The sequence below is a fragment of the Esox lucius genome, chromosome 17 (genome assembly GCF_011004845.1).
Source record: "Esox lucius isolate fEsoLuc1 chromosome 17, fEsoLuc1.pri, whole genome shotgun sequence".
Lineage (NCBI taxonomy): Eukaryota > Metazoa > Chordata > Actinopteri > Esociformes > Esocidae > Esox > Esox lucius.
This window is the reverse complement of record NC_047585.1, coordinates 47,968,780-47,990,617: the sequence shown is the minus strand read 5'-3', so window position 1 is coordinate 47,990,617 and position 21,838 is coordinate 47,968,780. Positions and strand designations below refer to the sequence as shown.

The 21,838-nt window shown below is 38.6% G+C and overlaps 2 long non-coding RNA genes across 6 annotated transcripts; both read right to left on the bottom strand.

The window, feature by feature from the left end:
• Positions 1–1,636: 1,636 nt before the first annotated feature.
• On the bottom strand, positions 1,637–6,658 carry LOC105006917. 5 transcript variants are annotated; one of them, XR_004574679.1, is made up of 8 exons: positions 6,624–6,658; positions 4,258–4,317; positions 4,013–4,140; positions 3,722–3,881; positions 3,447–3,612; positions 2,886–2,993; positions 2,545–2,758; positions 1,637–2,378 (listed from the first exon to the last, which is right to left on the bottom strand). It is a non-coding gene; the product is annotated as an uncharacterized LOC105006917 (long non-coding RNA). The 5 variants fall into 5 exon arrangements; XR_004574678.1 differs by having other exon boundaries at positions 4,013–4,317; XR_827470.2 differs by lacking the exon at positions 6,624–6,658 and having other exon boundaries at positions 2,545–2,598; positions 2,687–2,758; positions 4,013–5,049.
• A 9,084-nt stretch (positions 6,659–15,742) lies between these two features.
• LOC105006918 lies at positions 15,743–21,534 on the bottom strand. The gene is made up of 3 exons (XR_827472.3): positions 20,822–21,534; positions 16,298–16,315; positions 15,743–16,123 (listed from the first exon to the last, which is right to left on the bottom strand). It is a non-coding gene; the product is annotated as an uncharacterized LOC105006918 (long non-coding RNA).
• Positions 21,535–21,838: the final 304 nt, after the last annotated feature.

Below are 21,838 nucleotides of genomic sequence, written 5' to 3'. Positions count from 1 at the left end.
CAATTGTCTGTGACCACGACCTGCAAAACCATTCCCTCTTTGCACCACCTGCAAAACCATTCCCTTATTTTTTCTATCTCCACCCAATGGAAATAGAGATTAAAATTCACTTGTTGTATTTGCAGATCTGTTACGTATCAAACGCCAGGCCTTTCAGACACCCAATATACGCCAGAGCCAATGCCGTGGCGTTGTTAGCATACGAATCGGCCAGATTAGCATTGAAATTCTCCTCCACAGCATCACAATCCAGCCAGAGCATCAGTTCATCTGCTGGGTCATTATCAAACTATATAGAAGTCTAAAAAATTATGATTTACAGAATTTGTATGTATTAATATCTAATGAATTTGAAAAATACAAGAAAGTGCTTGTACTGAAGGTCTTATCATTAGAATACCCTTCAGAAAAACATAATTTAAACTCAGGTAATAGAATTTTCTAAATAAAAAGAACATCACTCTTATATTTACCACAGATTTATCCATTTCAATTTGTTTTAATCCTTTATCCTTATCCTTCTGACCCACAGTCAGCACACAGCTTTGAGCAATTCGGGCAAACAAAATGGTTGCACTGCATACATTTCATTAATAATTCGTTTTTTATATTCAGTGTAATACATTTGATGAATTACATACGAAGCTGAATGTTTGGTAAAATAATCAGCCAAATTCATTGACAGATGATAGGATGTTTGATATGTTACTCTCCTAATAAAAAACAGTAATTGGTAGCCTAATAGCCTACAGTTGTTGAATTGTCAAGTATATCGTTTGTATTATATACCAATAAGATGTATTTTGTTTTATAATGAATCAATTAAGGCTATCGTTTGTATTTCATTTTGCTAATAATTATTTAGGGTAATAGATACTGAATCATCTCTATAATATTAATAATCAAAGATTCACAGACAGATGACAGGTTTGATATTTTATAGTAATGTGTATTAGGGTTGTCGAGATATATTGGCATTAACGATCACTGTGATATAAAAAAATAATTATATTATGTTACGTTAATAATAAACATATGATAATATCGTATTCACTAGGTGAAACTGGTTTTTCAATACCTTATTCATGTCACCTATAGACAAACAATGCATTTGCTTAAACAATGTCACTGGATCTATGCACTGGCATTTGAATTAATGTCTTTTCGTATTTGTACAGTTATGGTTACAGACTCTCTCCACCTCCATACACTCGTAATTTGAGTGTAATTCCTTTGCCAAAAAAAGAGAACATTTTGAAGTTGAAGATTTGACTGAGAGCATTTATTTTCTTCACATTTTATATACATACCTCGATAATATTGTTATCTTTTGATCATGATAATCATGCAGTGAAAATCTGATATTGTGACAGCCCTAATGAGTATGATTGGATGCTTGATATTTTGTTTCTCTCCTAATGAAAAACAGTAATGTGGGAGGCATTTGTAGAATTGTTGAGGGTATCATCTGTATTATGTTCCAATGAAAATGAATTTGTTGAATGGTCAAGGAAATAGTTTTTCTTTTGTAAATTCGTTCAAATTCATCCAAGGCTATGATCTTTTATTAGCTTTTTTATTATTCATATTTTTTTTAATTTCAGAAATAATAATCACAATACAGATATTCCTGCGGTAACTAACATAAGACGAACAAAACAAAAAGGAATAATCAAAAACATTGAACACAGGGGGTTATACATTCACACAAAGAGACACAAGGCTTCACATACCCTCCCAGCTAGGGGTAGTGACGAGCAAACTTGTGCAACTCAATCACTGGCTGAAAACGGAGTTCTGCCTGTCGCAGGAGGTAGAGTTTGTAGATACAGTGAGGGAAAAATATATTTTATCTCATGCCTCGAAACCTTAAAGATCCTAACCCAAAAATTATTAGTACCATCCCTTAAAGGCTATGCTCTGCGTTTTCATAAGAAGTGTATGCATTACTTCAGTAGGCAGGGGAGGCAATAGTCTTGATAATTAGGGACAAAGTGGTACAGAAAGTAGAGTGCCAAAATGGTACATGGAAGAGTAGAGAGTACACCATAATGGAAGAGAGGATAGAAAAGAGGAAAGAAGAGGTGGAGATGACAGAAGAGGAAGTGAGGAAGGAAAGAGATGGAGGGGAGGGAAGAGAATAGATGGAGGGCAGCCCCGCTCAACAACATTCCCACCACAGCAAGATACATTTCCAGAGGAAAGTATGGGCAGCATCCACATTTCCAATGATGAGTTGGTTTTGTCCACCGATGTTTAACTTCTATAAAAATGTGCAAATGTTGAATCCTCCCGGACCAGTTCAATTGGTTTGCAAAGTCCGGTGTGCAGACCTTCTCGCTTAACATTCTGTCCTTGGTTGAGGACAACTTTGAGGTCTGAAATGCAAACAAAGCATTAAAACTGCACAGTCGTACTGTTAGGGGTTGTCATACTACTTTAACATTTTAGCTGAATCAGGTGTTTGAAGTAGGTGCAAAGTCTTTAAAAGTATTTCCAAGGGACCCTCCAGTCATTTTATTTGTAATGTTAAACAACAAGTACCTGTAGAGTTTGGTGGGACACATTGCTCACAGGTCTGAAAACAAGGTCTTGGAGCTAGAAGAGACAATGACAGGGCTGAGTAACATTAAAAGTATAACAGGACTACAGTACTGTTGTTTTGTGTTATACTCATTCAACCAACTTCCAAGAGTGTTATTTCCTTCCATTTGACTCGAAGTTGTAAGTTGAACCTCCACTCCTGGCCTCCAACTCACTGTTGGGACACAAATAGAAGACATGAAAATAGTGGTCAAGCTGTGCCACGGTCCAGGTGCCATGCTCTGGTTTCCAAGCAGCCCTGGATCGTGGCATGTGCGCATGTGTTCTGGTAGGTTAATCACCATGTCTATATAAGTTAATTCCTTTCAGATGATGTTCTGGTCTGGCCCGTGATCTGGTCTGGCCTGTGATCTGGTCTGGCCTGGAACTTGGATCTGGATGGCTAGTGACTTAAAGGACAAACATCAATCATTAGTCCACACCTGCGGATTACCTGGTTTGGGGGGACCGTTGCTGTTCCTGTCCTTGTCCACCTGGTCATACTTCTGACCTAGTCTAAAATCGAATATACTCTGGATTTAGCCAAGAGAAATGTATTTATTATTCCAATTGGACTCTTAATATCTCACCCGGCACAGCCAGAAGAGGACTGGTCACCCCTCTGAGCCTGGGTCCTCTCTAGGTTTCTTCCTAAAATTCGACCTTCTTAGGGAGTTTTTCCTAGCCACTGAATTCAACACTGCTGTTGTTTGCTCCTTGGGGTTTAAGGCCGGGTGTCTCTGTAAAGCACTTTGTGACAACTGCTGTTGTAAAAAGCGCTTTATAAATAAATTTTGATTGATTGATTGATTAGTATAATGTTACTTCATATCTGACCCTGTTGCTCCTTCTGTGTCTCTTACCACTACTGAGGCCATTCTGGTGGTTTGTCTTTGCTCTCACAACCAATGGAGGAGTGGCTTTAAGAGGAGCCTCCTTGCCTTTTTAGTGGAGAGGTTGAGATGTGTTGGAAGGAAGATGCTCTTCCACCTCCTGAGGCTGTTGAGGAGGATGATGACCTGAGTCTTTCTTATTCATATATGAAAGAACAACAAATTAGTTTAAAATACTTTTTTACCAGATTATTTTAGTCAATATATTTTACTACAGTTATTGTCTATTTGGATATTTTACTCACTTGATACTTTCCTACATCAGGCTAAAGTAATAAAATAAAAAACTAATATTTTCTCAATTGATATGTTGTCTGCATCTTTGGCATTCTTGCTCCTGGTCAGTGTTGAGGTCTGATGTCACACATGACTTCTCCCACTGCTCGGCAATCTTATGAAAATATTCTGTAACAGATGACAAGGACCATGCACAGTTAATGAAGGTAATAAAATAATTATGTATGTATAGTATTACAAATACTTACATTCAAAAAATGAATACACAGAATATGACCTGTTTTAAAGGGTACTCATACTGGGTATTGCTTCCATCCTTTGGCTGGTTGTGGGGAGATCTGAACAAAGTGTTTAAATTCGGCCTGTCATGCAAGACCATCGGAATACCACTACTTTGCCTCTGTTCCTCAGCACAGTGGAAGAGTAACTATACATTTGGGTAAACATGTAAAGTCCTGTTAGCAAGATTAAAACCAGCACTATTTTGACTACGTCCACAATTGCAAAAAATCGCCTCATGTAAACAAAAGAAAACAGGGCATACTCTGACATCAAACCGGAGATAAGAGGTACACCAACGTTGCAAGCCAAAATCTCGGTTTACCTGTAAACACAAATTTTTCAAAAGGTCTGTTTTAAGTTACCTAAAACACAATTTGCATTTGGACGAAAGGCCAATTTGCTTACCTATAAATATAACTAAGCTAGCTAACTTGATTTCGAGTTTGAGTACCATATGTTCCAAGGAAAATTGTTTTGTATCAAAAATATATTGTAGCCGGATGAGGTCAGTATCGGACTTAAGGCATGAAATAAAGGGCCATGGAAAAGACTGCGCAGGATTGTACAGTTTAAACGCATAGAACCGCCCATCGCAGACTCATTTCCTGGCCACACATTTCTTTTGATCGTTCATACATACAGCTGACCTCCACTAGACGCTCTAAACCGCTTTCAATCTTCCGATCTTATGCCGACATCGGCAAGACATATATGTGCTATGTGGCTACAGCTGTGAATCACATCACTGCCCTGAATTTTGCTGGTGTTATTAACAAATCTGAAGTTGTGAGATACTAATTTCTGGAGTACAATGATGCCATGACTCAGAAGATGAATTGGACGACATGAGGAAATCACAGACTTTGATACTGTTCAAAACATACAGGCAAAATTGAGGCATTTCATTGCAGTACCAATTGTAGAAAGAAAACGCTAGCTTCTGTTGTATAAGACAACCGTCCACGGATTACATTTACAAGAAAAGGACAACCATGCCTGTTATGATAGCGACAATGAAAGATCCATAGTTTCTTGGATTAATGAACGCCTTGAGTGTGAACGGTAGCGAAAAGATGCATTGTAAACAAGGTCAACAGACTAAACACAAACAACAAAGGACTTTGTAATCAGAGGATATCATTTTTCAGTCACAAAACATTCCTACATTTGCTAACTAGCTACAGATAATTCCTTTTCAAAAATGTGTTGAAGTTGTTTGTATTGCTACTTATCTAGCTATAGCTACTGACATTACTGTTAACGTTAGCTAGCTAGGTTACAACATTAACTTACCAGCTAGCTAACATTTCCTGGTTTCTAGCTTGTGTGTGAATATGCTTAGCCATTGTTTGCATAGTCTTCACAAAACTGACCACATCAATTAGTTTGATAAGCTACCTGATTGACCGGTCATTCATCCAGGTGTGTATGATTATGCCTAATATATAACCATATAATGGCTCAGTGGCTGTTCACTTGCACTCAAACTATCTGCACTTACATTGCTGCTACTATTTAATATGAATGCTGCTAAGCTACTTTAACTTTAAAGTTTATACCTGAAATATCAAGTCCATGTGAAAGATTTAATTTAATTTGGTTTTATGTGTTTTTTAGAGACCAACCAGACCAGTTTAACACAAGGCCAGATTGTCCCCATTTGAAAACTTAAATAGCTGGGTGGGGTTAAGGCTTAAGAGGGTGTGAACTACTATGAATAGGTGTAAACAAAGACCAGCTCTCGGGCAAATGTGAATCTTCCAAAGGCGTGTTTCTCAGAACTAAGTAAAACAAATTAGCAACTTTAAAAGCAGCATATCTTTCCCATAACTTCATCAAACAGTATTGTTTTATATACCATTAGAAAGTTCTGAATCTGGACCTTTATAAAATGTAATAAAAACCTAAACTCTAATTTTGCTATAAGTCCCCATTCAGGAATTCTGTCACATAGTATACTGTATGCTGCCTCTGGGTGATGTTATCCGGAATCACAATGTCTATTTTCACTGTTATGTTGATGACACACAATTATATATTTTGATGAAGAATGGAGAAGCCCCAGAACTAGCTACTTTGGAAGCATGCGTTTCAGATATTAGCAAGTAGATGTCAGAGAACCTCTTGCTTTTAAACTCAAGAGAAACAGAAATGCTTGTTTTAGGACCCAATAAACAGAAAGGTTTGTTGACAGATCTCACTGTGAACCTCGACGGTTGTATAGTCGTATCCCAAAAAACTGTAAGAAATCTCGGCGTTACCCTTGACCCTGACCTCTCCTTTGATAAACATATAAAATATATCTCAAGAGTTGCTTATCTTCATCTTTGAAACATTGCAAAAATCTGAAAGTTTCTATCAAATAATTCTGCAGAAAAACGAATCCATGCTTTTGTTACTTGTAGATTAGATTAATGCAATGCCCTTCTTTCCGGTTACCCTGATAAATAAATAAATAAACTTCAATTATTGCTGCACACGGCTGCTAGAATCCTAACTAGAACTCAAAAATGTGAACACATTACTCCAGTACTAGCCTCTTTACACTGGCTGCCTGTTAGGGTTAGGGCTGATTTTAAGGTTTTATTGTTAACCTATAAATCAATACATGGACTTGCTCCTACTTACCTTGCTGAAATGATCCAGCCATACATACCTACACGTAACCTTAAATGCAGGCCTTTTGATTGTACCTAGAATTTCCAAACAAACAGCTGGAGGCAGTTCTTCTCTCATAGAGCTCTATTACTGTGGAATGATCTGACGTTTAAGGTAAGAAATGCAGACTCAAGTGTCTACTAAAGACTAATCTCTACAGCATGGTCCATGATTAAGTGCAGTTTGGGCCAAGGGTGTGAAGGTGACCAGAAAGACTTGATACTGTCCATCCTTGCTGTCTTGCCAGGTAGACTGTCATTGCCACTGGGATGCCCTCCCTCCAATGCCTCTCGGGGGTGGAGTTACTGGCTTGTTGTTGTCTCTCTGTTGCGCACCTGTGCAATTGGGCTGTAATCTGCTGGCAATATCTCAGCCCTCATTCAGTGTGGTTGTGGTTGGTGGGTGCCCCTTTGGTTGATGCTTGGCAATGTGGGTGGATTGATTTCCTGCCTGTTGGACAGGGGGATAGAAGGAAAAATGGATGGGGCAAAATACTGTCAAATTCTTGAGGAAAATCTGCTGTTCTCTGCCAGAACGTTGTCAATGGGAAGAAGATTTACCTTCCAACATGACAATGACCCAAAGCAAACAGCAAAACTGACCACACAGTGGTTGAAGGAGAAAAAGGTGAATGTCCTTGCATGGCCTAGTCAGAGCCCGGACTTAAACCCCATTGAAAATCTGTGGAATGACTTGAAGATAGCAGTCCACAAATGGTCACCATCAAATTTAACTGAACTTGAGCAGTTCTGCAAAGAAGAGTGGTCAAATATTGCAACGTCTAGATGTGCAAAGTTAGTAGAGACATATCCCAACAGACTAAAGGCTGTAATTAAAGCAAAAGGTGGTTCCACAAAATACTGACACAAGGGGGTGATCCTTTTTCCAACTCAGTGATTATGTTTTATTATTTTTGTAATGTTGGTGTTATATCTTTCACTTGGATGTTATAAGTTGTTGCACTGAGTAAATACAGCTGAATGAAACAAAAACTGTGTCTGTCTTCATTTCAGGCTGCAAAGCAACAAAATGTGATTATTTTAAAGGGGGGTGATTCTTTTTTATACCCACTGTAAATACAGAACCAGTCAAAATTTTACTGGTAATGCAGTGTCACAGAGAGTTATTTGTATTTTCTTAAAGAAAGTTTAAGGCCTTTGCATATTGCACTTCGGAAACTGTTTTTTGTACCCCTTATCAATGGCTTTTAAAATAGAAGCATCTATAAGAACTACCTTCTTATGCTCAGTCCATGAGAACATGACATTGACATGACACTCTGACTTCTTGTGTATTTTAAGTCCAGCATCTTTATACATTGCCTTTTTCCAATTTGAGTTGCCAGGTTGGGGAGTTAAAACAGATTCTCGGGCATTTGGCATAGAGGATGCTTTCTCTTCAATGCCATTCATGGGCAGAGACACTGGCTTGACGTTTTCTCTCCATTGTGCCCCTCGAGCAATTGGAGTGAACTCTGCTGGAAATACTCGCCTCTCATTCAGGGTGGTTGCAGTTGGTTGGGGTCCCTATGCTTGATGCCTGGCAATGTGGGTGGATTGACTTCCTGCCTGTTAGGCCCTGTCTGGGGCCTCCCTGTATAGGGTCATGGTTGTCACTGGACCCCCCTGTCTCTAACCCTTGTCTCCTGCTCCATTTTAACTTGGCAAATATTGGTAACTGTTCCTGTCCAAAGTCCTCCTAGTTGTGTTGCAGATCAAAGCAATACCTGAAGATTCCAGCTGCCACTCTACTGACCCCCCCAGGATTGTCCCTGTCTTTGTCCATCTGGTCATGCTTCTGACCTGGATACGTTTTATAGACTCTTGACACAGCCAACATGCATTTATTAATTATTAAAACTTGTATTCTTAAAATGTTCACTTGGCCCAGCCAGATGATGACTGATCTCTAGGTTTCTTCCTAAATGTTGGCCTCTTTTAGGGAGCCAACTAGTGTTGCTTGTTCCTTGGGGTTTCAGGCTGAATGTTTTGTAAAAGCACTCTGTGACAACAGGTGATGTAAATAGGGCTTTATAAATACATTTGATTGATTTTTTTATTGAGATATGTCGATAAGCAAAGCAGTAGGCAGAGTTATGGCTTTGCGGGGTACTCAAGTAATGGATTATATTTGTACCAAGTGATTGAATGCCCCCCACCCAGTTACTTTGCATACTTATACTTTCAAATGTAGCTGCACTGGACCTCATGCTCTTGCGGAACATCTCCAATTGATACATTATCAAGATTAGTAAAGTAAAGGCCAAGTTGTGCTTATATTTAGAACACCTGCTGGGAAAATGTTGGGCGTAGTATAGTAAAGGTGTTTGTGTGATTTGACCACTAGGTTAATTGTTTGTAATTTAGAATTTTCATTTAAGCATTATCAGAAACAAATGTAACAACAGGCATATCAGATGGTCCAGTTATGGCATTGGGTTGGATCCAGGTGTTATAGGTTCCCTTCCACAGTCACTACCTAACTGATGTACAGGCCCCCATTCTTATCGTCTGCATGTTGCTGGTCAATCTTGAGTAAAGCTTCTAAAGACAAAAATCGAATCCGTTACTAGGTTACCAGTTGGTGAACTTGAAGATATTGTATTCAAGGAAGTGTTAAAACTTTTCAAATGTGAGATTAAAACAACAATAATTGGAAAAGGTTTCTTAACATATATTTACCTACAAATTCCACAACAGTCTGCATTTCATTTCGAAGGTCACTCCCAGATAAAGTGCCTTGAGACCAGAAACTATTATGATGACAGCAAAAGCTGTGCTTAGAGCGAAGACTGTTATATTTTGCTATATTAAAACATGACAACTAAAAGAACATGTTGTGTGGAATGTGTTTTTTAATGTTTATTGTTAAGTTATTTTTGTTTGGTGAAGACGGGCTAACGTTGCCTTGGTTTATCTGGTGCCCAACTCAAAGCTAGATCACCGGATATCTAACCTGAGGTAACTCACTTACATTACTTCACTTCAGCTAGTTAACTAAAATTGCTATGCTCATGTACGATTAGCACCAGAGGCAACATGTTATATTTCTGAAGAACTACGATCATGCAAAATCAGTTGCAAAGTCAATTAGTTATCATTATTAGGTAAAACACCAACATGATACAGCTAAGGTAAAGGTGAAAGGTAATCCATACTAGCTATGAAACCTCCAGGGGCGCGTGTGTGTCTAGAAGAAGGTGGCTATAACGGAACCGGATTAACCATTCCAAATGCTACTTGAGAAAAGTATAATACTGACATCAAATCAGTTCTTACTTAGTTGCACAACGGCCAATGGTCCTGCTCTATTGAGTTGAACTACTTGAGTATCAGATTACCGATTTTATGGGGTGGCCACAGTGGTGGCCTATCCGATTTCAGGGGTGGATGTTGGATGTTAGTGTAGTTTTCAGATAAAACCCCAATCACAGGCTTGTTGAAGGCAGGCTTAGCGTGGTTTTATTATTTCTTCATACTGGATAGAACACATTTCCTGAAAGTTTTTAGTTCCTACCTAGGTTGCAACATATCAGAAAAAAGCAAAGATGAAAGAAAACCATAATTCTTATTTGGAAGAACTGTGCTCTATTCATGAAATCGAGTCAATAAAGCCATTAAAACTTCTCTGCTTAAATGCTGTCCTTAAAAAAAGAGATGTTTTGGCATGCCTTCCTACAGGCTATGGTGATATTTTAATTTATCAAGCATGGCTGACAGTCTGCAATTTATTGAAATTGAAAACAGGTCAGTGATACTAGTGGCGACTCCTCTGATTTCAATAATCGAGGATCAGGTTTATGTTCTGAACGCAAAACGGATCAAAATGAGACGAAGGACAAAAAGGGGTGAGACTGCTGCGCCAGATCTTTTCGTTCAGTTTGGAATTAGCCTTTTCCCCTCACAAAAGTGCTAATTCTTTCTACCTTATCCACACTTCTTTTATATTAGAGCAGAAGATTGCGTCAGGAGCCACATACCGCATTAAAAACCCACCATCATTCAGCGTAACCAGTCATATTATATCTTCTAATGAGAGTGTGTTGTCTGGCCACAATGGCGATGATTTACCTAGGTTCACCACAAACGCGACATACATCCCAAGATTTCAATGGGGTTTTATTTAACAATTTTGCTTCTGTCTTCACTTAGCTAATGTTGCATTATTCTCATGAGCACCTGTAAAAGCCCCTCCCAAGCAATGCATTTGACTGGGTTAACGTGTTTTGAGGCGTTAGCCTAAGCAATGCATTTGATTGGGTTATGGTGTTTTGAGATGTTACAGACAAAATGTTTTTCCCATCCCTTAGCAACAAATATTCTATAGGTATTCCTCAGGCCTCATGACATTCTAGGCCTGGTTTAAGAGGTTATCCTGATCCAAGCACAAGGGTGGATTCCTGGTGGATTTCAGGAACAAAATGTAATAAAACTTTAAATATGATCAAATAATATAACATTAGTATCATGTAGTATATTTCCACCTAATAATATTTTGCACTGGATTTGTTTAACCATTAAAGTGATAAAGTAGACATTACGGTTTCAATAAAGTTAAAAAAAATATTTTATCACCATGAAATAATCCCCCAAACATCTGTCAATATCAAACAAAAATAATATATTTAATTTAAACTGTCATCAGAAATGAACCAGTCATTGAGGAAGAAGGTGGATCCTCACTGGTAGAGCCAGTAGTTACTGGTCATTGAGGAAGAAGGTGGATCCTCACCGGTAGAGCCAGTAGTTACTGGTCATTGAGGAAGAAGGTGGATCCTCACAGGGTGGAGCCAGTAGTTACTGGTCATTGAGGAAGAAGGTGGATCCTCACCGGTAGAGCCAGTAGTTACTGGTCATTGAGGAAGAAGGTGGATCCTCACCGGTAGAGCCAGTAGTTACTGGTCATTGAGGAAGAAGGTGGATCCTCACAGGGTGGAGCCAGTAGTTACTGGTCATTGAGGAAGAAGGTGGATCCTCACAGGGTGGAGCCAGTAGTTACTGGTGATTGAGGAAGAAGGTGGATTCTCACAGGGTGGAGCCAGTAGTTACTGGTGATTGAGGAAGAAGGTGGATTCTCACAGGGTGGAGACTGTAGTTACTGCCACAGGAGCACAGAGAAGAGTCTGGAAGCTTCAAACAAAGAAGATGATGCCTGTAAGTCACATCTTAAAAAGCAGAAGTACAGATTTGTCTGGCATAGGTACAATTTGTTCTTACCCTACTATAGCAAACCAAAGCCAAGCTTTTCTGTCCACAAATGAAAAAATAACTTTGAACATTCCATATTTTGTAAATGATTGGACATTTACCTTTTTATGATTTAAAATGTGTACAAAATATCCACAATGTATTTGTGAATAATGTATATTTGTTTGTTTTTATTTATTTGTTGGGGGTCAGATGAGGGGTTTGACTGTTTAAAAGAAATAAAAAATGGACGGGATGTTCATATTGTTTTATTCTATTCAGCAGGTAGAATAGTCTATTCTACCTGTTGTTCTTTACGTAGCTAGTACCCTACATCAATCAATCAATATTTTTTTTTACATCAGCAGATTTCACAAAGTTATTTTACAAAACACCTGGCCTTAAACCCCAAGGAGCAAACAACAGAAGTGTTGAATTTCAGAGGCTAGGAAAAACTCCAACATTTTGGAAGAAACTTAGAGAGGACCCAGGCTCAGAGGGGTGACCCATCCTCTTCTGGCTGTGTCAGGTGAACATATTAAGATTACAATTGTAATAATTAATAAATGAGTGTGGGCTGAGTCCAGAGTCTATTTAAACTTAGTCCAGATCGGAAGCATGACCAGATGGACAAGGACAGGGACAACACAGGGGAGGGGGAGGTGTCAGCACAGTGGCAGCTGAAATCGTCAGCCATCGTCTCGATCTGCAACACAAGCAGGAGGACTCTGGACAGGGACTGCAACGAGTCCCCCAAGACAGGTACTCTGCAGATGTGAGCCAGGACATTATGCCCTCCTAAGTTCAAAATGAGAGGAGACTGGGAAAATTCAGAAAATGCATTCCTCATATCAACAAGGATTTATAGTGGAGAAAGAGAACTTAGTGGAGAAGGAGAACTGACCCTACTCTCCTGGCACAACAGTATAGCAGCGTAAGACCGTGGGTCTGAGACTCTGTGGCCCTATCTGGGGGAGACCCCGGAGAGGGCAGAACAGGCAGGAAATCAATCCACCCACATTGCCAAGCATCGACCAAAGGGACACCCACCAACCGTAACAAACCTGAATTAAGGGGCCGAGTAGAAATAAGTCTTTAGTAGATTAGTACATTTAGTACTTTGTGATATGTAATCCCATTCAACAAATCGGTAATCCAGATTTGGTCATCTCCAATGTTGCTTTGAAAAACTGGCACAAAAGTATGATGGTGTACCTGATCCTGGATAGCAAAACATGGGTTTTCCAAATCCAGATAATTCTGATCCAGATTAAACTTTTTTAACTGGGCCCTGACGATTAAATAGTCAGTATGAAATCTGATATTCTGATAGGAGCGATCCCGGCATCAGCTGATACATCGCTGACCAATGACCACTGACCAATGGCCACTCGGTTTTCCTGTCTGAACTGGCTATGCTAATTTAATTGGAATGGGAATTATTTTAACTGAGTGTAACAGGCATCGTTTTAGCTCAGTGGGAACAGGCATCATTTTTGTGATGGCAATATAGTGTAAGCAGGCTTAAATAACAATTTATGTCTTTTTGTCAATTGGTTTGTTTCTATCTTTGTTCTGTATGTTTCTGTCTCATGTCTGCCTGTCTGTTGTTCTGTTTGCTTTTTGTCTGCCTTTATGTCTGTGTCAATTTAACACTCTGTCTCTGACCTTCTGTCTTTTTGTCTGTCTCTGTCTATCTTTTTGTCTGTTTCTGTATGTCGTTATGTCTGTCGTTATGTTTGTGTCTGTCTATCTTCTAGATTCAGTACAGGGGTTAAGGGAGCTGCATTTCTATGGCAACTATTACTAATGTCTTTATTCAGTGTCTCTATGGCAACTAATACTGATGTCTTTTTCCATGGTTTCTATGGCAACTATTACTAATGTATTTTTTCATTGTAATACTTCTCAGCAGGATTATCTGGGCTATGGATCTCAGATTGTTTGTGTGTGTTTGTTTCATTGTTTGTGTTTCCTCTATCTTCCTTAATCTTTGATTACCCAGAAAATCCTTTGTCTTGCAATAACACATAATTATCAATACTGCTTCAGTATACTGTGTTGAAATTAGGGTAACTTCCAGAAAAGTTCCAGACATCAAAGCAAAACAACTATGGCTGCAACAACAAAGTAAACATTTGGTAATTTGTTTGTAGTGGCCTAAATGAGATGGTAATGTCTGGATGTTCAGCTAAACCCCATTGTAATAAGATGAAAACCCCCAGGTGAGAGCTGTCATTTCCCATACATTTTGAAACATGTAATATATTATAATTGTTTTTGTTCAATAACAGCTGTTCCTTCACAAAGAATATAGCAAAATGGGATTGAATTCAGCACACAGCTCTTTGTGCACGAGTCTCTCATCAGTCCCTCATCTCTCTCCAATAAAGCAAATGCCCCCAAAATGTGTGCACATTCTGTATGTAAACTATGTAACAGAAACTGCATGTAGCTGATATTTGTTGGTTATCTTCAAGTTTAAGTCTTATTTATTAAATATACAGTGACCTCCAAAGGTATGTGAATATTGTATTTTATATTGGCTCTATATTGAATCTACAAGACCACTGAAGGTAGCAGAAAATCCTTCAAGTCCTGTAACTTGAGAGGTGGAGCCACCATTGATCGGACTTGGTCCATCACATCTCACAAATGCTGATTGAGACCTGAGGAATTTGGAGGCCAGGGCAACACCTTGAACATCATGTTCCTTAAACCATTCCCGAACAATGTGTGGCAGGGCGCATTATCCTGCTGAAAGAGGCCACTGCCTTCAGGGAATACCGATGCCATTGCCACATGGAAGTGGTGTGGGTTAAATGAACATCAACATGAATGACCGGACCCAGGGTTACATAGTAGAACATTGCCCAGAATATCACACCCCCTCCACCGGCTTGTGGTCTTCCCACAGTGCATCCTGGTGCCGTCACTTCCCCAGGTAAATGGTGCACACGTACACGGCCATCCACGATATGTAAAAGAAAACAGCACTCATCAGACAAGACAACCTTCTTCCACTGCTCCAAGGTCCAGTTCCAAGGCTCTCGTGCCCATTGTAGGCAGTTTCAATGGTGGAAAGGGTTCACTATGGACACTGACTGGTCTGTGACTTGTACCACAGTAGACTTTCTGTCGGTTCAGACAAGACGAGATGGCCTTCGTTGCCCTTGTGCATTGATGCCCCACAAGCCTTACAGTTTCAGAGATGCTATGTCCCAGTCATCTGGCCAGAACAATTTGGCCCTTGTCAAAGTTGCTCAGGTCTTTACTCCTGCCCATTTCTCCTGTATCCAACACGTTGAATACGAGTACCGATTGGTCACTTACAATCTAATCTGCCCAGGACTTGATGTGTGCCCTTGTTAAGAAAAGATCAACGTTATTCGCTTCACCTGTGAGTGGTCATAATGTTTTGGCTCATCAATGTATAAGGTACCATTTTTAGGCATATTCATACGTCAACCGTTTAGAATTAGTATATTTTGTACATTCTCCTCTATTTTAGGGTTTCAGAAATATTTTGAAAGATTATGTACAGATTCTATGAACAGTACAAAGTAGCAGTCTGTAGTCTTGAGAACCATAGACCATCAGGTGCTAGGTATCATCCCTGTTAATTATCTGTCAAGCCTATACCAATGGCTGTCTGTTGCTAAATGCACATTTATCTGCTCAGTCCTCACAACATTTATGGTTGTAGTTCTTCATGCTGTGCATGTAATGATTATAAAGATATAGTAGGTTTGAAAATGATTGACCCCCTTGATAAAGATTAGCAAAAATGTATATCATATACAATTCATAACAAGTGAAGTTTATGTGAATAAACTGTCACTTGTAAGCTAGATAGCTAACAGGAGCCATCTTCAAATAATCAAATGAAAGAGCTGGAATGGCAGAACACTGCTGCTTGTTTGGTTGTTTTAGCTTTTGGTATTTAATTGAATATGTTCAATAAGTCCTCGGATCTCTTTTGGAGATGGCCTCTCTGTCTCAGAATTTGATATTTATTTCATGCTGCTTTGTTTTTTGTTCTACCTGGTGCACTAGAAGGTTGAGATCCTCCTGGTTTTCTGTTCTACCAGGTACCCTACAAGGTCGAGAGCTCACTGGTTTTCAGTTTTTTCCTATTAACTTACGAGTTCGGGAGCAAGAAGTACACCGTACGCTCCCTCTTTCTTCCACCCACAGAAAAACTGGATCAAATTTAATGAACCAGTTTTTCTGTGGGCCACATGTAGTATGTGTTGAGTATGTGTTGGTTTGTGCTTGAGAACCCTGTTTAAATAAAGGTTAATACATACAGGCCAATGCACTAGTTTCAGTAAGTGCAAAGTTAACATATGCTGTTTTAAATAAATTTTGCATATATCAATTTGTATTTTGATAAGGAGTTGTCAAACCCATGTACAGTGGGTACAGAAAGTCATCACCCCCTTTCAAAATGTTCACCTTTTGTTGCCTTCCAGCCTGAAATGAAAACACACAAAATCAGCTTTATTTACACCTAGTAACCAAACCTGAAACCAAAGTGAAAAAATATTTTAAAAGTCTGAATATTAATTACAATTAAACATTTACAGGAACAACCTGGGGAATATTTACATGGGAGGACAGGTGATGAATGAGACAATTGGAAGCTGGGGCTGATTATATAGCTAATCTGGATACATCTTCAGTTTTTCAGGATTGACATTGGTAAAACCTAGAAAATGTTATTATTATGTTTAATTATAAATCAGTGTTGAATATTGGATTTCTTCTAGCTGATCCCTGTCTGTAGCCAGCTCTGATGGTAGAGTAATGAAACCGAAAGGAGAATGAGATTCTCCATAGTAGTCAATGAAAAGAATGTTTAACTAGTTAAGTCAATATCCTTGTTAATAAACACAGTTTCCATAAGTACTTTTATTGTTTGATGTTGTCATTATTCCTTTTCTTCCTTATTTATATTTACAATCACCGGGAGACCAAAGGAGGAGACCGTGTAAATAGGTGGACACAGGTATTGAACTCTGGTCTCCAGTGTACATGGGAACTGGAGTATTGTCAGTGCACCTTGGTTCTGTGTGGGATAATGATATGTTATCCATGTTGGGAAGGGTGTTATACTTTTTTAGGAAAGCATTACATTCTGAATTGAAATGCTTATTATATTTCCCTTTCTGTTCAATGGGAATAAGGCTTAAGCGAGTGAGGTAACTATTTATGAAATGTTATGTGAGCCAGAAGAGAAGACAAGTAGGCTTAGTGAGCTAATGCTTTGTGAAGGAGATGGTAATTGTACTGCTACAAGCACTAATGTGTTGTTAAACTGTTTCTCAGCTGACCAAAAGGACAATTTGGGAGTCATTACAACACCAGTTAAACATGGTAAACATGTAAATATCCCACAAGAGGCCACTGGCAACAATTCAACAACATATGACATATGTAAACCATTTACAGTTGGTATAAAATGTATTAAAATGCTATAATTGAAACATTTAAAGATGAAGAGAAATTCTAGATAAGTGCAGTGAATGGATTACCCTGTGCAGTGAAAAGTTTACAAGGTGCTTTGACATTCTTAAAAGATGCAGTGAAATTATTAATAGGTACAATGAAATGTGTCTATTGCTGGCAGGCAAAACAAGTACTCTGGTCAGTATATCCAGCCTAAAACCTACAATAGAAAGCAACAACAAGATATTGATGCACAGTGGCTTGGAAATCTTTCTCTGGACCTAGGATTTATAATATACTTCCCCAAACAACACACTCATTTATTTTTCTAAATACGGGCTTATTTACATTACGATACATTTTCCGAGACATATTGAGGAAGACTAGATTATTCTGTTGTGTAAACATGCAGATATCGATACCTTGAGGTGCCAAATTTAGAGGTATAGTGCGCCACAATCTCGACACAATCAATTGAGGAAAAATTTGGCTAAATTTTTCCTCAATTGACACCCACAAACCTGCATGGTATGTCTCAAACATTTTGTTATTAATTCAAATAATATGCAAATAATTCCACAGTCAGATCTATGAGCCTTTTATTCTCTCGTAATGTAAATAACCCCTAAGTAAACCAAATTGATCTCTGATGGATTTAGGTCTATGGCTTATACTTAAATACATCAAAATGTTATTGGGAAGTTCATGAAATCATCAGGGTAGATCATCAAGGAATGATTGAATGTTGAGAAGAAGACATAAATTACTTTAAATTGTGATTTTGCCACAGTCCCTGTTAACCTGTGCTACACAGCTTGTTAGCTACATAGGTGGAAATTGAGCGTCATACCATTAATTAATGAGTAATACCTGATAGCCGTTACCCATTTTTCAAATAGAAAAAGAAGTGAAATAGTACGCATGTACAGTGGATATAAAAAGTCTACACACCCCTGTTAAAATACCAGGTTTTTGTGATGAAAAAGAATGAGACAAAGATAAATCATGTCAAAACCTTTTTCACCTTTAATATGACCTATAACGTGAACAATTCAATTGAAAAACAAACTGAAATCTTTGTGAACACCCTTAAACTAACTTTTCTTGTTCAACTTTGTTGAAGCACCTTTTGATTTTATTACAGCACTCAGTCTTTTTGGGTAGGAGTCTATTAGCATGACACATCTTGATGTGGCAATATTTGCCCACTCTTCTGTCTGTCTTCTGACTTTCTTCACTGTGTTCCATGATATATCTAATGAATCTAAAATAATTTGGAAGTTATTTTGTACCCTTCTCCTGACTGATATCTTTCAACAATGAGATCCCTCTGATGCTTTGGAAGCTTTTTCTCTGAGATGCAACTAAGAAAATGTCAGGAAAATCCTACAAGAACAGCTGAACTTTATTTCTGATTAATGAGAGTCACTTTAAATGATTGCATTGACTTCTATTTAAAATGAGTGAATGTGATTGGGGATGTGGCTGTGTTCAGAATTAACCAATGTGTTTGTTTTTCAATTGAAATGTTCACATTATAGGTCACATTGAAAGTTGAAACAGTTCTGCTAAGATTTATCCTTGTCTCATTACTTACATCACAAAAACCTGGACTTTTCACAAGGGTGTGTAGACTTTTTATATCCACTCTATGTGTAAACCACTAAATAGTGGACATCAGGGTAGATGAACCAAGGGATGAACCAAAATTCTCTGCAATTAAATCAAGATAAAACAGAGATTATTGTGTTTGGCAACAAAGGTAAGAGAACTACTTTTATTAAAGAGCTAGATTCACAGACCATAAAAACCAGGGCCAGGGTTATGTACCAGTGCATAATCTTGGTGTTCTGATAGACTCAGACCTCACGTTTAACAGTCACATCAAGGTGGTCACCAAAACAGCATTCTAACATCTGAAAAATATAGGCAGAATCAAGGGCTTGGTGTCCCAAAAAGACCAAGAGAAGCTCATCCATGCTTTTATCTCTAGTAGGTTTGACTACTGTAATGGCCTCTTAACTGGACTTCCCAAAAATACTGTAAAACAGCTGCAGCTCATTCAGAATGCTGCAGCTAGAATGTTAACCAGGACCAAGAGAACAGAACACATCAATCAGGTTCATAAATCTTTGCACAGGTTTACAGTCAGTTACAGAACAGATTTAAAAGTGGTGCTTTTAGTTTATAAATCACTAAATGGTTTAGGCCTCGAATACATTTCTGATATGTTTGAAGAATACAAACCGCAGGGCTCTTAGATCCATGATCTCAGGTCAGCTAGTAGAACCCAGAGTCCAAACTAAATATGGAGAAGCTGTGTTTAGCATCTATGCTGCTCAAAACTAGGATAAACTACCAAAATATTTTAGACATGCCCCAAAGGTATACATTTTTAAATCCAGGTTAAGAACACTTCTCTTTTCATGTGCCTATTACTGAGGGCTTAAACTTTAGCCTCACAGCTTTTATAGCTTCCTCATAGATATAATATTATGCAATATTTTATCAGTATGATGTATTTTATATTTCTCTCTTTCTTTGATTTAATGTTTCATTATTTTGTTGTTATTCTATTTCTATTTTGCTATGTTTTACCAATTGTTTTTCTGTAATGCAAGTTCTGGTGCTATCATAGGAATAACATCTGTGTAAATGTAACAATCTGCAGATGATGGACAATGCAAGTTCTTGTGCTGCTGTTTAGACATCGATGGTGGGTATTATCTCAAAAAAGGACTGACGAGTCTATCCAAGTGCTGGAGCGCGAGGATTGAGATACCGGGGTGGTTCAGTAAACAGTTATGGGAACTGTAATTCATTGAGGATGAATATAAAATGCACGTACAGACATGGCATAAATTTCCCACTGGAGAGAACCAAGTAAGACATTGATGCAGAGATTATCTCACATAGGGACTGACGGGTCCATCCTATCACTAGAGTGCGAGGATTAAGATACTGGGGTGTTAAAGTTCCTGTACAGTCCCCTGGAAACAGCTGAATTAGAGAACTGTACCAATCTGACTTTTTAAATTCTGTTGAATTTTAAATATTTTCTTTTCATTGTAAATCACATTGAATTAAATCTATGTATGAATTGTGCTATATAAATACACGTGCTTGCTTGCTAGGTAATGCAGTCACTGGGACATTTAATATGCCATGTACTGGTAGGCATTCCTCCACGGACCAGCGCCGGTCCACGGACTGGTGTTTGAGAAACGCTGCCGGATCAAGTTCAGTATACCGTGTGTCAGTAAATAAACTTTCAATGATAAGCAACGTATGGTTGTGTCACGTCACTGCTGGATCCACCCCCCCTCTCGAGCCAGCGTTCAGCATCTTCCTCATATTAGCCACCACCGGTTCGGCCATACCTCCCTGGAGTCCAGGAACCCTACGAGACACAAACTGTGCATCTCTTCTCACATGTTTCTCATTTGTGTTTAGTGAGGTATTTAAAACAATATGTTGTCATTGATTCATTTATGTTCTCGGTAACAGGTCTTTCACTAGTGCACGTCTTACCTTTTCCAGGTTTTGCTGAGTAAGTAGAGATTATGATCTTCGTTTGTTGTCTTCTAGCAGAATATGCTGGTTGTGGTTTAGGGCGCTTTTGTTTCTGTTGTCAATGCTCTGGTGATGTATTTGGACCTCTGTTGGGGAGGTCCTAGTTTGGAACATTAAAGACTTATCTGTTCTGCCCCTCATCGCTTGGTCTCCTTGCGGTTGTTTCCACTATCCTACAATGTTACAGGTGGTTAATAGCAGCAACCAATCAGGAACTACTTGTCAGTATAGCAGTTGAAGTGATCCCTTTTGCTGGGCTCTTGGCAACCATGTAGGGTCAGGGCCAGTCGGAAGCATAAGCCTCACATGATGAGGTTTGAGCCCTGGTAAATATGGGATTAAATCCAATATGCTGACGTAGGCTACTTCCATGGGGAGAAGGGGGAGGTTGTAGAGAATATAAGGAGAGAATTGGGGGTGAAAGGTTTACAAGCCTGAGCTTATTCAACTTGCGGGCCTGAAAAGTGAAGGTGGTTTTATGTTGTATAGAAGCTGTCCTAAACTGGCGTTCTTGTACTGTATATATACATTTTTTTACTTTAATAAGTCACATGAGATGAAGAAGGCCTACATAGCGTGCCTCTCATAGAAGTGCCTTTATAAACGACTAACTTGGACAGTGATGCTAGAACAGCTTATCATTTTGACATCAAGTCCACAAACAGTGGATATAAAAATTCTACACACCCCTGTTAAAATGCCAGGTTTTTGTGATGTAAAAGAATGAGACAGATAAATCATGTCAGAACTTTTTTCACTTTTAATGTGACCTATAATTTGAACAATTAAATAGAAAAACAAACTGAAATCTTTGAGGGGGAAAAATGAAAAATAAAAACCTTACAATAACCTGGTTGCATAAATGTGCACACCCTCTTTTAACTGGGGATGTGGCTGTGTTCAGAATTAACCAATCACATTCACAAATAAAGTTCACCTGTTCTAGTAGGATTTTCCTGATATTTTCTTAGTAGC